This window comes from Solanum verrucosum, unplaced genomic scaffold, assembly GCF_900185275.1.
Source record: "Solanum verrucosum unplaced genomic scaffold, falcon-dt-bn FXZP01000120.1, whole genome shotgun sequence".
Classification (NCBI taxonomy): domain Eukaryota; kingdom Viridiplantae; phylum Streptophyta; class Magnoliopsida; order Solanales; family Solanaceae; genus Solanum; species Solanum verrucosum.
The window spans coordinates 1,081,375-1,096,709 of record NW_026020714.1 but is presented as its reverse complement, the minus strand read 5'-3'; positions in this window follow the sequence as shown (position 1 = coordinate 1,096,709).

Here is a 15,335-nt window from a genome sequence, read left to right as displayed (position 1 = left end):
ATGGTTATTTTTGGTTCAATTATAAGTTCTTCAAAAGGTTGTTGCATGTGCCTTTTTATAGATTTTTGTAGTAAAGACAAATTGGGAAAAGGCTTAAAATATTTCTATACTATTCGAAATAGGCTAATTTTTTCTTCTAGTTCCTTCTATTAAGTGAGTTATTATTTGTGGACGTGATATTATGTACTTTTTTTTTACATTAACTACTATTTGTATCCGCGCATTGTGCGGATATTTTTAAATTAAAATAATTTCAAAATTTTATCTTTCACTTTTTTTAAAATAAATAAATAGTTATAATACTACTTTATTACTATTTATATGATCATATTAACTTAATGTTTTAGTACACAATTTTACTTGTTATTATACTATTCTAATATCTATAATCAACTACGTTTTTTTTTTTGGAGTTTTTTTATATAATAATTTAACATATAAGTAAGGTAAATAAATAAATTTTTAAAAAGCGATTTTATTTTTTAGTCGTATTTTATGGAAATATGGTTTCAAATATAGGATATGAAATTTTCAAGAACGTGTGTAACTTCTTTGAAACTAAAACTATTGTGGGATTTTGAATTGTAAATAGTTTTCTATTTATTTATATCGACTATTTGAAATTTAATTTTATCCTATATATATAAATCGTGCATTTATTTTTATTTTATCCTCTATTTATGCATATATTTTAATAAAATTTAAAATCCATGAAGGCTTCTGACTTAATTTTTTATTCTACGTAGGAAATTTAAATTAATAACTAACATGTGCCGTTATTCTTATTTAATTTAGTATATTATTGATCTAAGAGTCTAGTATAAATAACTTAAGCTTGTATCATCCTTATGAGATTACATGAGTATATTGTTATTTATAATACTACTTAATATTGTATTATGTAAAATTCACGATTGAGTTTGATTCCAACGATGAATTTAAAGTTTTTATCTTTAATCTTTAATATTTTACATTTTAGCGTTAAGTTGAATTTAAAATCATTCATCACTCATATCTCAATTCAAATGGATAGATCATAACTATTTTTTTACTCTAATTCTAAGAGACGAAAAAGTTCTTCATTTAAAAATTGCGGCTTCAATATATACAATGATAATACTAAAATATTAATGAAAAAGAATTCACATATTATGTTGTCAACTCATTCAAAAAGTTGATAAAAAAAATGTTACCTATGTATGAGAGAATTTCATGTGTTCTTCAAAGATCTCAATGTGTTTGGAACATGATTTTCAAAAGCCTCATATTTTTACTCTTTTTTCATTGATAATAATTAATATTAAATTAGATTCAAAAAACATTATTCTCGCTTCAATCTTTATGTTGGGTTGGATAGTCCAATGAAGATCCTCTCGATTTAATGTATTTATGATGGGCATTTTCTTCTTTCAATTTTTAGATATAGAAATATGCAAAAATACAAATTAATTGGGGAAAAAGGGAAGAATAATTTTTTACCTTAAATTCATGAATCATAATTAAAAAAAAGTTAACACGATCCTTATTCAAACATAACCTCATAATCATGTTGATCAAAATTGAGGACATAGCTATTATTTAAAAATATTATTTGTGTATAGTTAAAATCACATTATAAAAAGAAATAAAAACTGTATTTTGTATTTATTGAGAGAGAAAAGAAAGAACAAAAAAGTTATAAATAGTTTTAAATGTAAAAACCTCACATGTTTAAAAGTGAAATCATCCATGACAATTTTTTATTATAATTATAACTACTAATTTTAGAAATTTTATTTTTTTAATCTTAATTTAAATAGATAAATCTTACCTATAAGAATCCCAACCACGTAGGAAATTAAGTATGACAAAATTTTGAAGGATTAAATATGCATTTTTTGTAATTCGAGTCAAATTTAACCATAAGAAATATTTATTCTTCGTGTCTATGTCGATTTCGTGGAGAAAATGGATTTCGTGACTTAGGGTGTAATTTCCAATATATATATAAATATCCGTTTCTCTTTTTATTTATTTTAAATTTTAAATTTGTTTTAAATTTTAAAATATGATATTTAGCATTAATGTGATATTTATTTAGCATTAAAAATATGATTAAAAAAAATTAAAAAAAGGATTTACAAACGGACTTATTAAAATTTATTTTCAAACGGACTCAACGCATTTATTTAAATCAGAAAATAAAAATATGAATTAATCCTAATCCATATCTTATTGAGTATTTAAAATTGATTATAACTTCTCAACTAATTACAATTTTTTTAATACAATTGTAATTGTATTTTAATTTATAGGACAACTTTTCAAATTCAAATAAACTAATTTATAAATAATTATATATAAATTACAAATTTTAAAAGTAATAATATCACTTATTATCTTAAATTTAAATATATGTGGAGAGATTTTATATGATTGAATGAAAATTAAAAATGATAAGAATAAAATTGATAAAAATGAAAATCTGAAAATATCACTTTGCAAGTCATCACTTGTTTATATTTTTATTATACACTCCAACAACAAAGAAAATAATAGTTCCTCCTCTTTATAAAAAAATATTTACATAAAAATGAAATACTATAAAAAGGAGAGTGGGTAACAAAGAAATTGATTTGACAATTAATAATCATAAATTCCTTGTCATTTAGCTTTGATAATTTATTTTAAAAAGTATAGTTTCAATTTAGTGTTGAAATTAATAGGGATAGTTATAACCATCTTATCTATAAAAGAAATGCAATTACAGGACTTTGAGTTTAGTTAGGAATCAGTCTAAGGATACGTGAATTATAGGAACCTAAAAAAATTCGTAGTTGAAATAAAAAAATAATTTGTTACGATCTTTTAGTGTACTTTTTAAAAAGTTATTACTTGAATTCTTTCATTTTTTTCATATGCAGATATGATCAGAAACAAACACAATGAAATAATTTAAGAGAAAAGTGATGATCATTTAAATTCCAATAAACTAAATTACTATGCTTAGCCTTTCTTTTTTTTTTGCTAGTACAGGAAGAGTAATAATCAACTAATATAATTTACATTAATCACAATAATAGTTATTAAACTCTTGCAAACATATTACTGCAACAACAAAAAAAAATGGTTACTAAATAATCAAACAATGCTATTCATTTGATTCAAAAAGAAAAAAGAATAACCAAAATAAAAATTATACTAAACATTATTTTTTGAGATAGTTTTTAATAGTTTCTAACTCTACGCTTCATCATTCTAATGTGTAACACTGGAAACTGAAAAATATGCAACAACAAAAAAATTCAAATATTCATATCATTCTTATAATTCAACAAATATAAACAAACTTTTATAATCAGAAAATACAAAACCTTCTTTCGAGGAGCTCTTCATGCATTTCAAACAAATTCAAAGAAGAAATATATAAGGGAAACGGGAGCGTGTTATTCATAACCACCCAAGAAAACTGTCCTATTTTTTCTTTTAAACTGTCCCATTTTTCTATTTCTAACTTATATGATATTATTTTTCAAATATAAATATTTTATTTTCAAATTTAATTTTCAACAACTGTTAAAGATTTCCTTAATTGGTGGAACTACTCCATTTTCTTTTTTCGTGTTTGAATTTTTGAAATAGAATATTTAAATTAATTTTAATTACACATCATTAATTTCTAACGTATCTGATTTTTTTTTTTCCTGGATATAAATATTTGATTTTCAAATTTTTTTTCAATAACTGTTAAAGATTCCCTTAATTGGTGGAACCACTCCATTTTCTTTTTTCGTGTTTGAATTTTTATTAATTTTGAAATAGAGTATTTAAATTAATTAAAAAAACTTTTTTTGTGGTGCTGACACGTGGCACTTTTTCTTCTCCTATTATATATAGATAGATAACAATGAATTTATTTTATTTACTATAAGAATGGTACGACAAAAAAATTGAATTCAATTATACCTTGGTACGCTATATTATTTATCGTAGCTTTGAGTTATTTCAAATTTCAGTCAAGGAACAATATAATTGTTATTAAAAGGAAATAATAAAAAATAAATATATAGTTGAAATTAATTCTTGTAATTATACTTTATATAAAACATAAAATTGACATTATATAAAAATTAACATTTAACATGGCCAAAGTAATCTCATAATCTACGATATAAGTTTTTGATCAATTCTTTATAATTAAGATTCCTCAATTTTCTGAAGTTGAATTGAATTTAATTAATTCAATATTGTAACGACTCACTAGGTTGTTTTGAGCACTAAAACTATTTTAATTCTTTCCGTAAATTTAAATAGGAATTTTGGGTTCTTTATTTAATTATGGCTATTTAGTTATTGAGTAATTTTAAATAATTATTTTAATTGGTGGTTAATAGGTCAAGTCTATGATTTACTTAATGACCTACACCACTTAACACATGTTTTAGAATAAGTTAAAGTTAAATAGGGTTGATATTATTTTTGAGTCATAACATGTAAGGACAAAAGATTACGAAGAGGTATCGTGAGTGAACGAGGTAAGGAAGCATAAATTCCTGCGTGATTTTTTAATATTATATTATGGAGTTGTGGGGAAAGAAAGAAAGAAAGAAAAGGGGATTAGAAGTTAGCGTTTAAGATTGTAGTATATAAATATTGCTAGATTTATGTTAATTGATGAAATTGAGACTTAATCTTAAGCTTGAATTTAAAAAATATGAGACTTGACAAATTAACTGACATCAAGATTAGGAACTTGATTATAAATTTGTGCTATTTATGGGTGATTTAGTCTCACTATAATTCTAGGTTGTTCTTGTCGATTTGGATTCTACCTTTTGAGTGATCTTTGGGGTTCAAAATGGAAGTATAGCAAAATGGGCATTTACGGACATATTTACTTACGAATAATGCATTTTTTTGATAGATTGTGAATGTTATGAAGCTTTACAAAAGGGAAAGGTGAAATCTTGAGGATTCCTGACACGTGTTTGACTTTTGAGGTGTGTTAAGACTTTCTAGACTTCGTTGAGGGACGTTTTCTAACTAAAGATTTAAAAATGAAATAAATAACGGGTAAGGGCTAAAGATGGGAGTCTTGTACCAATGGTGTGACGGGCATTGGTATGAGTACCGATATTATTAAAGGGAAAGTTTATTACTATAATATGATAGATTGTAATTCGAGAATGTCAAAGCATATGGGCATTAGCTGATGTATTTAGTGACTTGATTTCTTTTGTGTGGTTGTATTTCTTTATTGAACCTGTAAAATTGTGATAATTGAGGTGATTATATGTCATAACGACATTTGATTTATTGAGATGTTGCATCATCCCTTTTCATTGATATCATATTGTGAACATGCATTGACATGAGACTGAGTATGAGTAAAGGTCTAACACGTGGAGATTGTCCGTGTTGAGATCGAGTTATGATTATAATTTGGGCACGTGTAGATCGTCCGTGTGAGTGATTGGTTATGATTATAAGTTGGGCACGTGGAGATCGTCTGTGCTGGGAATTGTTGATTTTATGATAGTGTGTTGAGATCGTCTATGTCGGTATATGGACCTCGCGAGTCCCCCATGGGTCATGAACTCTCGATGTATTTTCGAGGAGTATCATGTATATACGGTTGAGAGAGTACTTGGCATATGAGGCATATTGTTTCATAGTGTCACATTGCATTGCATCTCATTACATCCCTCATTCTTATTGATTATGTGCCTTATTGGTGGTTGGACATTACTTGACATTTAATTATCCCTATTGATGAAAACTTGGTTGATAAGTATAAGGTGGACGTGTAAAATTAAAAGATTATTTTCTTATATATTTATGTCACTACTTCGTTGTCGGTCTATGAGATATACTGGGTACACGTGGTTTCGTGCCCATACTACACTTGTTGCACTCTTTTGTGGTGTAGATTGTATTTCAAATTCGAGCGTATCTTTTGGAGCTTTGAGTTTGAGTTTGAGTTTGAGTTTGGATTAACTTGGAGTTGTGGTGAGCTGCTTGGATATTCTGCGGCCCATACCTTCATCTATCTCTACTTATTAGGTTATTTTGGTATTCTGATAGGATATTTCTTATGTCTAGACTTGTCATATAATTTTAGACTTTTATTGGCTTTTAGAAGTTCTTGTGCTTATGACACTAAATCTTGGGGTGATATTTCAGTGTTTTTGCATTTTATTATAAGGGACTTAGTATTCGAGAGATATTGCTTGCTACTTACCCTTCCACAATTTAAGTTTAATTGGTTAACTTATTGGGTTGACTTACCTATCATTTGAAAACATAGGTGCCATCACGACTTGAAATTTTGGGTCGTGACAAGTATTTCCAATTTAAAATTTAAATATACTCTAAGTCACAATTCTTCTCATATTAATATGATGAAAAGATATAATTTTAGAATATTAATCAAAATTAATAATTTAACTTCATAAAATGAAATGTGATAAGTAGAAATAAAAAAAATGAGGTAGGCAACTAGCTAGAAAGATAATATTTGTGTGGTACGTTCTAGTGAAAACATTTCTATTCTATTGTATTTATGCAGGAGTCATTATTTTTGCTTTGTTTACCAAATTATTATAATTGTAATTATTGTAGAGAGGAATATGATACTTATATTATTTTCAATCTTAGAGTTCTTAGTAGGCAAGCAACGGAACGTGATAAGAAGAATGTCAACATTAGCTACAATAACTTTGACATAATAATAGTAGTGGAGTCAGAACTTTTATTAAACAAATTTAAAATAATAAAAAATAAATATATAAAAAAATTAAAAAATTTAATATTAGTAAATATATGTGTATACAATAATTTAAATTATATATAAATAAAATATTTTCGGAGTTCAAGATTTACAAAATCTCAAATTACATACTTTTCTTTTTAGAATATCTTAACATAAAATAATAACTTTCTTTTTTTTCGGAAACAATATCTTTCTTCTTTCTTCCAAAAACATATTTAATTTTGTCATTTCAAGAAAATGAAAAAAACATGTAAAATTATTAAAAAATGTTATCCCCGTCCACTTTGACTTTATATAAAAAAAATCATGATTATGAATATTTTATTATAATATTTATATTAATTAATGTATAGTCTAGATATTAAGAAGTAATTGAAAAAATAAGTAATTAATATAAAGAGTAAAATTAAAAAAATTGTTCTAAAATTATAAATAAAAATAAAAATTTATTTTAAAAATATTTAATAAATAAAAATAAACAAAGAATATATTACTAATATATAGACGAGGCTAGAGCACACACATGTCTGTCAACATGTGTCCTTCAGTTGTATGCTCTTCCTCATATTTACCTACTTAGCTGAAAATTTTTATTGTGGTAGAGGCCCAACCAATCAGAGTTGTGTGAGGTTCCATTCATTTTTTGACATGTGGATCGTGGGGCCCAAGCTTGATGTTAAGGCTGAAAAATTAAACCAAAAGGAGAGAGAATGTAAAGTTTGAATGGGAATTGCAAGACAATTGTAGGGTCCACGTCAATTTCAATTAAATAAATTAAAATATTATATTGAAAGTGGAAAAGTGCACAATAAAAAAGGTAAGGAAGGGAATAAAAAGTCATATTATTAGCTGATCAATATTTTTATTTTCTTTAAACTTTTATTTTATAATTTGGTATTTGACGTTAATAGTAAATTAGTTTGAAGACAATAAAATATACACAAATCTTATTTTATCTTGTAATATAGAACTATTTTTAAAAGTAACGTGAGTTTAAAGAAAATAAAGTGTAAATAAATTTCAATATAAGAATAATATTTTTTAATAGATATTCAATTCAACACGTTAAATAAATGTTAAATAGAGTTCAACATGAATGTTTTTAATAAATAATAACACCCATTGTTTATAATTTGAATTGAGTTTAAGTCGTAGTTCTTTGTATAAAACTTATATAGTCATATATATATATATTTTATACAATTTTCATTTAGGCTTGTTATCCGATGTGACTTTCAATTACAAGTATTAATAATACTTTTTCATATAAAAATTAATGATATTTTTCTTTTGTTTTTTTTTTCTTTTAAATTCATATTAATTATATTTGTTGTCATGCGTTTTCATAAAATGATTATACAAAATTACGGATATTTTTAATAGTTTTTAGAATCTGGAAATATAAATCATATTTCTTTAAAAAGTTGAATATTTGTCTCAAAATTTATGATAAAACACATGATAAAACTTTACGCAAAAATAACTTGACAAAAGTATTTGAAAATCTATAATTAACCGTTAGCTTAGTAATAGAGTATGACATATATATAAATTATTATAATTTCTTAAAAAACTTGCAAAGTTTATTATAATCAAATAAAGTAGTGGTCAATTGAAATTGTATCTAAACCATAACTTTTATTTTACAAAATAGAAAATAAAAATATTAATCAGCTAATAATGTGACTTTTTATTTTCTTCCTTACCTTTTTTACCATGCACTTTTCCACTTTCAATATAATATTTAATTTATTTAATTGAAGTTGACGTGGACTCCATAATTGTCTTGCAATTCCCACTCACTTTACATTCTCTCCTTTTGGTTTCATTTTTCAGCCTTAACATCAAGCTTGAGCCCATGATCCACATGTCAAAAAAATGGATGGAGCCTCACACTACTTTGATTGGTTGGCCTCTGCATAATAAAATTTTTCCTTAGCTTACTAGTTGCAGTATGACAATTCATGCACAATTTACTCAGTTTTAGCTTTTCGGTGGGACCCAGTTCAATGCTCTTTCTCTCTTATTTATTTATTTATTTATTTATGTATTTTCATTAATTAAAGGGAAAATGGTTTGATATACCCATCAACTTTGTCATTTAGAGCTGATATACCTCTCGTTATGAAAGTGACACATATATATTCCTACTTATATACAAATGACTCACATATACCCTTTTCCTCTAACGGAAATGAAAAAAATTAATTTTCGTTGAATTTTTTATTATTTAAAAATAAATAAAAATAAATTCCATATGAGTATATTTAATCCTACTCAAATATATTTTTGTTTGACTTTTTTTTGTTTCAATGACTAATTTGGATTTATTATTGTGATGGTCAAATTTATTTATGTTTCACTAATATTGTTGTAAAATTTATTATAGATGACCAAATTTGTTTCTTCAAATACAAAAATTAAATAATAATATAGACAAAAAAAAATAGTTTTAAATTATAATATAGCACAAAAAAATATAGTTTTAATTTTTTTTCTTTACACTAAGGAATGAAAGAAAAAAATAAAATATGAATAAGAAACTCAAATAATTATAATCAAAGAAGTCAAAATAATTTATGTATGAAAAGATTAAAATATACCTTAAACTTTGCTAGAAGAATCATATATACCCCAAAATAATTTTTGAGAAAATTAAAAGTAAAAAATATAAATTTAAAACTAATTTTTTCACTTCTGTTAAATAAAGGGTATATGTGAGCTCATTATGTAATGGTAGGGGCATATGTGAGCTGTTTGTATAATGGTAAGGGTATATATGAGCCACTTTCATAACGAGGGGCATATCAACTCCAAATGACAAAGTTGAGGGGTATATCAAGCCCTTTTCCCTTAATTAAAACATATGTTTCATCATTTATCTAATTTAGTGTTAATTAAAAAGGAATATTTTGTATTACGTAAATATATTTCGTATTCATATTTAGTTATTCCATCTTCTATCTTACATAAAAATATTATTAATTTTTAAATGTCATAATTTTTTTTTTGTTTTATATAGTTAAAAATAGTATTATTATTATTTAAGAAAACCTTATTTACATAGGTAAATATATATATACCCAAATAAGTACTACATAATCAGTAATACGTTTAATTGTTTTATTTCTCTATCTTTTATCTGTAAATCACTTTTTTATTTCTAATGCTAATATTAGATCATTAATATTATTAGTAAAAAAACATATGTCATTGAATTTAAAAAATTAAAAGCACCACAAATAAAACTCTTCAAATTTGATCCGTGCCACATAAATTGGGACAGAGAAAATAACATATTATTTAAAAATTATGTCAATTTTATGAGTTACAATAATTTAAAACTTAAATTTTTAAGAAAATATATATTAAAAAATTGAGTGGTTCTCCAAATTTCATATGTGCCACATAAAGTATAACAAAATAAAATATATCTTGGGTCCGTACTGGCACGAGCGCACGTATCTAGTTTTAGTAGATATGGCTGCAGCAAGATTAGGCAAAAGTAATTTAAAATTAACACAATTCACAAAAAAGTCAGAAATTCAAATTGATGGGTTAGAATATAACATCTCGAAGGACGTCAACATTTTATTATCTATAGTTTCTTACTTAGACGTAATTGATATCTAAGTCAAAATTTCTATTAAGGGAAATTATAATATGTATGAAAAGTAAATATAGGAAAAAGTCCAAGAATATTTCAACGTGTAATATATATATATATATATATATCGTATATAAATAATATAATTTTCTTTTGAAATTTTTTAAGTAAACCCCTTATGTACCTAACAAGTTTTTTGATGATGTTGAACATCACCATCCCTTTACTACCTCAATGTTGATAAGGTTGTGTTATATCTTTTATATTAATCTAGTTTTTTGATGACATGTGCATTATACGTAAATATTAAGTTATGTAATCCTTATCGTAGATAATGTCAATCTTATTAAAATTAAATATTATATATGACTCATTTATTGAGGTTACGATGCATGATTGGATGTTGTATGAACCTATGATTATGAAGAATCAAAATGTTAATTTTGTAAATAAAAAAAATTAGAACAATATTATGTAAATTAAGGTATTAAATAGTATATTTTTGTGATTTTTCCTCAAAAATGCGTATTTTTTTTTGGGAGTGGGGGACAAATATGAAGAAAAATCAAAATTCTTAATGAGAAGATGAATATTCCTTAAACGGTACTTTTTCTGAGAGTATTATCTATAGTAATTTTTTTACTCATAGTCGATTTTTCCAAGAAGCAAAAATAATTTATTTGTGTTATTAGAGATGATTTTGAAAAGAAGAAAATGAATGAAAATAAATTGTTGCTTAATATTTTCAAGAAGGAGAGACAAATCTGTCTTGTCTTGATAAAGATGATATTGAAAAATAAAAATTAGTGCAACAATCCAACATTAATACCAATAAAAAGTACCATGAATGTTATTTAATTGTATTCCTTCGTGAAAAGAGTAACAAGAGAAAGAAAGTAAGATATTTATTAAAGAAACTTATTCAAATATAATTGTGATTTGAGATTCTAAAAAACAAATAAAATAAAAGGTAAAATGTGATTCCCATAAAACCATCCCACTAACCAATAAGATAGGTCTTAAATTGTGTAGCTATTTATTTTATAACAAATTATCATATTTATAATTAAAATATTAATGTTATAAATAAAAAAACTAGAATAATATTATGTAATTTAAAGTCTTAAATAGTATATTCTCGTAATTTTTCTGCCTAGTTAATTGACTAAATTTAACTTATATTAACCAATTAGCAACAGGATATCAGGAGATTAATGTTAATCACCTATTAAAATCACTCAAGACATTTGGTACATTAATATGGTTTCACCATTAACCAATTTAGCAATGAGATATCAAGAGGCCGGGCCGGCCAAAGGGTCAAGCCACTAAAGCGATTAAATCGAAAAGTAAATGCTTCAGAATTTTAAAAGCCTTAGTTTTTCTTTATTCGATGTTTGATATTAATATTGAATTTCTCGATTAATTCGATTTTGAGACACATATGATCAATTAAAGAGAAAAATGCTCCCTAACTAAACAAAAAAACATTTTAAGACTCAAACCTTAGACCTCTAGTTTAAAAAGAATGAGGTCCAATTTTTACCTATAATAGATTTATAGGTAAAATTCATGATGATTATTGATTAATATGAATTCATGACGATTAATATGAATATTTTATTATAATATTTATATTTATATTAATTAATGTATAGTCTAGATATTAAGAAGTAATTGAAAAAATAAATAATTAATATCAAAAGTAAAATTAAATTGTTTCAAAATGATAAATAAAAATAAAAATTTATTTTTAAAATATTTAACAAATAAAAATAAAGGAAGAAAATATTTTAGTAGATATAGCCGCAGCAGGATTAGGCAAAGTGATTTAAAATTAACACAATGCACAAAAAGTCAAAAATTCGAATTGATGGGTTAGAAATTAGAATATAACAACCCCAAGGACATTAACATTTTATTATCTTTAGTTTCTTTAGTAGACTTAATCGATATCTAAGTTAGAATTTTTATTAAAGGAAATTAAAAGATGTACGAAAAGTGTAAATATAGGAAAAGGACAGAGATGATAATTTAACACATATATATTGAAGGTCTCAGTTTTTCTTTATCCAATGTTTAATATTTATATTGAATTTTTCGATTAATTCGATTTTGAGACAAACACGACCAATCAAAGAGGAAAGTACTCCATAGCTAAACAAAATATCATTACGAGACTCAAACCTCAAACCTCTAGTTTAAAAAGAATTGAAGTCCAATTCTTACCTGTAATAAATTTTAGGTTAATTTTTCTTTTTAAAGATTGACCACAAAACAATAAATGTCTCGTTAAAGCTGACTTTAGGCCAGCGATCTTATTGAGCCATTCTACCAGTATATTATTGTTAATCACCAATAAAATTACTCAAAAGACAATTGGTACATGAACATGGTTTTACCACTCCAGAAACAAGACAATAAAGGGCGAAAGCCTTGAAAGCAACAAAGTCGAAGATAATAAGAGGTCGAATCTAAAGTCGTTAATGGACAAGTAAAAGTAAACGAAATGGCGTTATATTGATAGAAATGACCAAACAAGTGAAACTTTGCTCGAATGGTTGAGCATCTCCATCATTTGAAAACAAAAATACAGACACAAATAAACTAGACCAACACACATTAGCGCTACATACTATAATGTTAACTAGCTAATTACGAAATAACAACACTAGAATCAACAAGTAAAATATTAGTCATATATTTAACCACAATTTTCCAGCAGCCAAAGAGACTGCTATACTAGATACATAGGTGAAGATTCAAATGACCTACTAGTTAATAGTTAATACTAACAGTACGACGTTTCCTCAGGCGGTTTTGACACGTCTTTGACTAGATGTCTATTTGAATGAAAAGTCACTAAGAAATAATGGAGAACAGCAAGGGAGTCAATGAGCGAAAGTTTACACATTCCAAGTTGTAAATTTGTAAAGCAGTCTGTCATAGACTCGGTCATTTTTCTGGTAAGGTCAAAGAAACTGAACAAATTTGATGATTTTCAAATTTATCTCGGACAAAAGATACGACAAGGTTTTAAATTGAGATGGCAAGATTAGACAAGCAGAAAAGTAGTCAACTAAGATAAGACGATCTTAACTCCCAAACCTTTTTGTTCGACTAGCACGATTCTTTGATCACAAGTCCTGCAAACATTTTAAATTATAATGTGTTTCCCTATCTCACTAAGTAAAAAAGAGAATTTGGATTTAGACCTATACTCTTGTTACCCGTATAAGATGAAACATGCATTTCACTTGCCTCTATAATCTAATTTTAAACTTTCCCATGGTTGCTTTAAAGTTCCAACTTGAATTCCTCTATTACCAAGCAATAAAACGAAAGTAAGACTATGCAGCAAAACGATATGTACTTTAAAAAAAGTAAACTTGATGTCTATTTGAATGAAAAGTAAACTTGGAAACAAGATTAGGATAGATGGATTGCCAGTGACGCTGAGAAGAGAACTAAAAAGAACAAGAATCCGGAGCCAAAATAGCAACAATTTTTTGCTAAAATGCCAAAAAGACAATCAACAACTGAAATATACCAAAGGGGAAAAGGCAAAGGGCTAACCACGCCTTGCCCCTTGTCCCGAAACGCCGTTTAACAATGTTAAGGGGAAGGTGCACAGGTGACCACGCCTTACACCCTGGTGGACCCCTTCCCCTTCTCACACCTCAGCCGCCACACAGACACTGCACACTGCCCCAACCCCCCCTCCTTTTGGTCATTATTTTGTGTCACTTTTACAACTTTTTTTTTTTTTTAATAATGATGATGATATGTTAGTAAGTTTAGGCTCATCTCAATTATTTTACTAGATATTTAACTAGCGTTTGATCATGAAATTTGACTTGATTTTGAAAATCTGATTTTAAAGTAATCAAAAACTTGGTTAGATTAGTGATTCAGGACTTCCACTAACAAAACTTTAAAAAAGAAATCAAGTAAAATGCAAGTCCAGACACAATTTCAAATTTCAAAAAATCACAACTTCAAAAACTCAAATTTTCAATTTCAAAATCTATCCAAACGAGAGTTTACTATTTCAACCTGTTTTAATTGATGTGACATAATTTAAATTAATACAAAATAAGAAAAAATAAGACTTTTGAAATTGTTATTTAAATATGGAAAAATAATAACTGTATACATATAAAACGTTCGAATCTTATAATCTTAAATATGTCATAATATTTGTGGGATTATAATTTTTTTCATTAAAAGGTAAAACAAGAAGTACAACACAGTAAAACAAAGGATTTTACTTTATAAATCATATTCACAGTTATGTACCATTTTCTATTTTTCTTTTAACCTTATGTTCATTTTATATTCTGTTGATTTAATGAAGAGTAGATTTAGACCTTCATAATGTGATTTATATGGCAATTTATTAGAAGTGGAAGAAAAAATAAACAAAAAAGGTCAAAAGAGATACAAAGCACTTGGACAATATAAAAGAGACAACTTCTTGAGGTGAACATATTGCAGTAATTGAGGGGAAGGGGGGTTGGGGCAGTGTGCGTGTGGCGGTTGAGGTGAGAAGGGGAGGGGGTCCACCAGGGTGTAAGGAGTGGTGGCCCTGCGCCTTATATAGTGTGTGGGGCCATGCGCCTTCCCCTTAACATTGTTAAACGGCATTAACAGGACAAGGGGCAAGGCGTGGGTAGCTCTGTGCCTTTTGCCCCTTTGGTATTTTTCAGTTTTTGATTGCCCTTTTGGCATTTTAGCAATAGAAGAACAAGATAGTCAATGAGCTATCATAGTTTATACATCCCAAGTTGCAATATTTTATTTGAAACTCATCCCAAGTTGTAATCTTTCAAAGAAGTCAATCACACACAAAGGTCTTTTTCTTCCGAGGTCAAGAAATCTGAACCAACTCGACGACTTTCGAATTTATCTTGGACAAAGTTATGACAGTTTTATAATTGAGAGGGTAAGATTATTTTTGCTTTGTTTACCGAATTA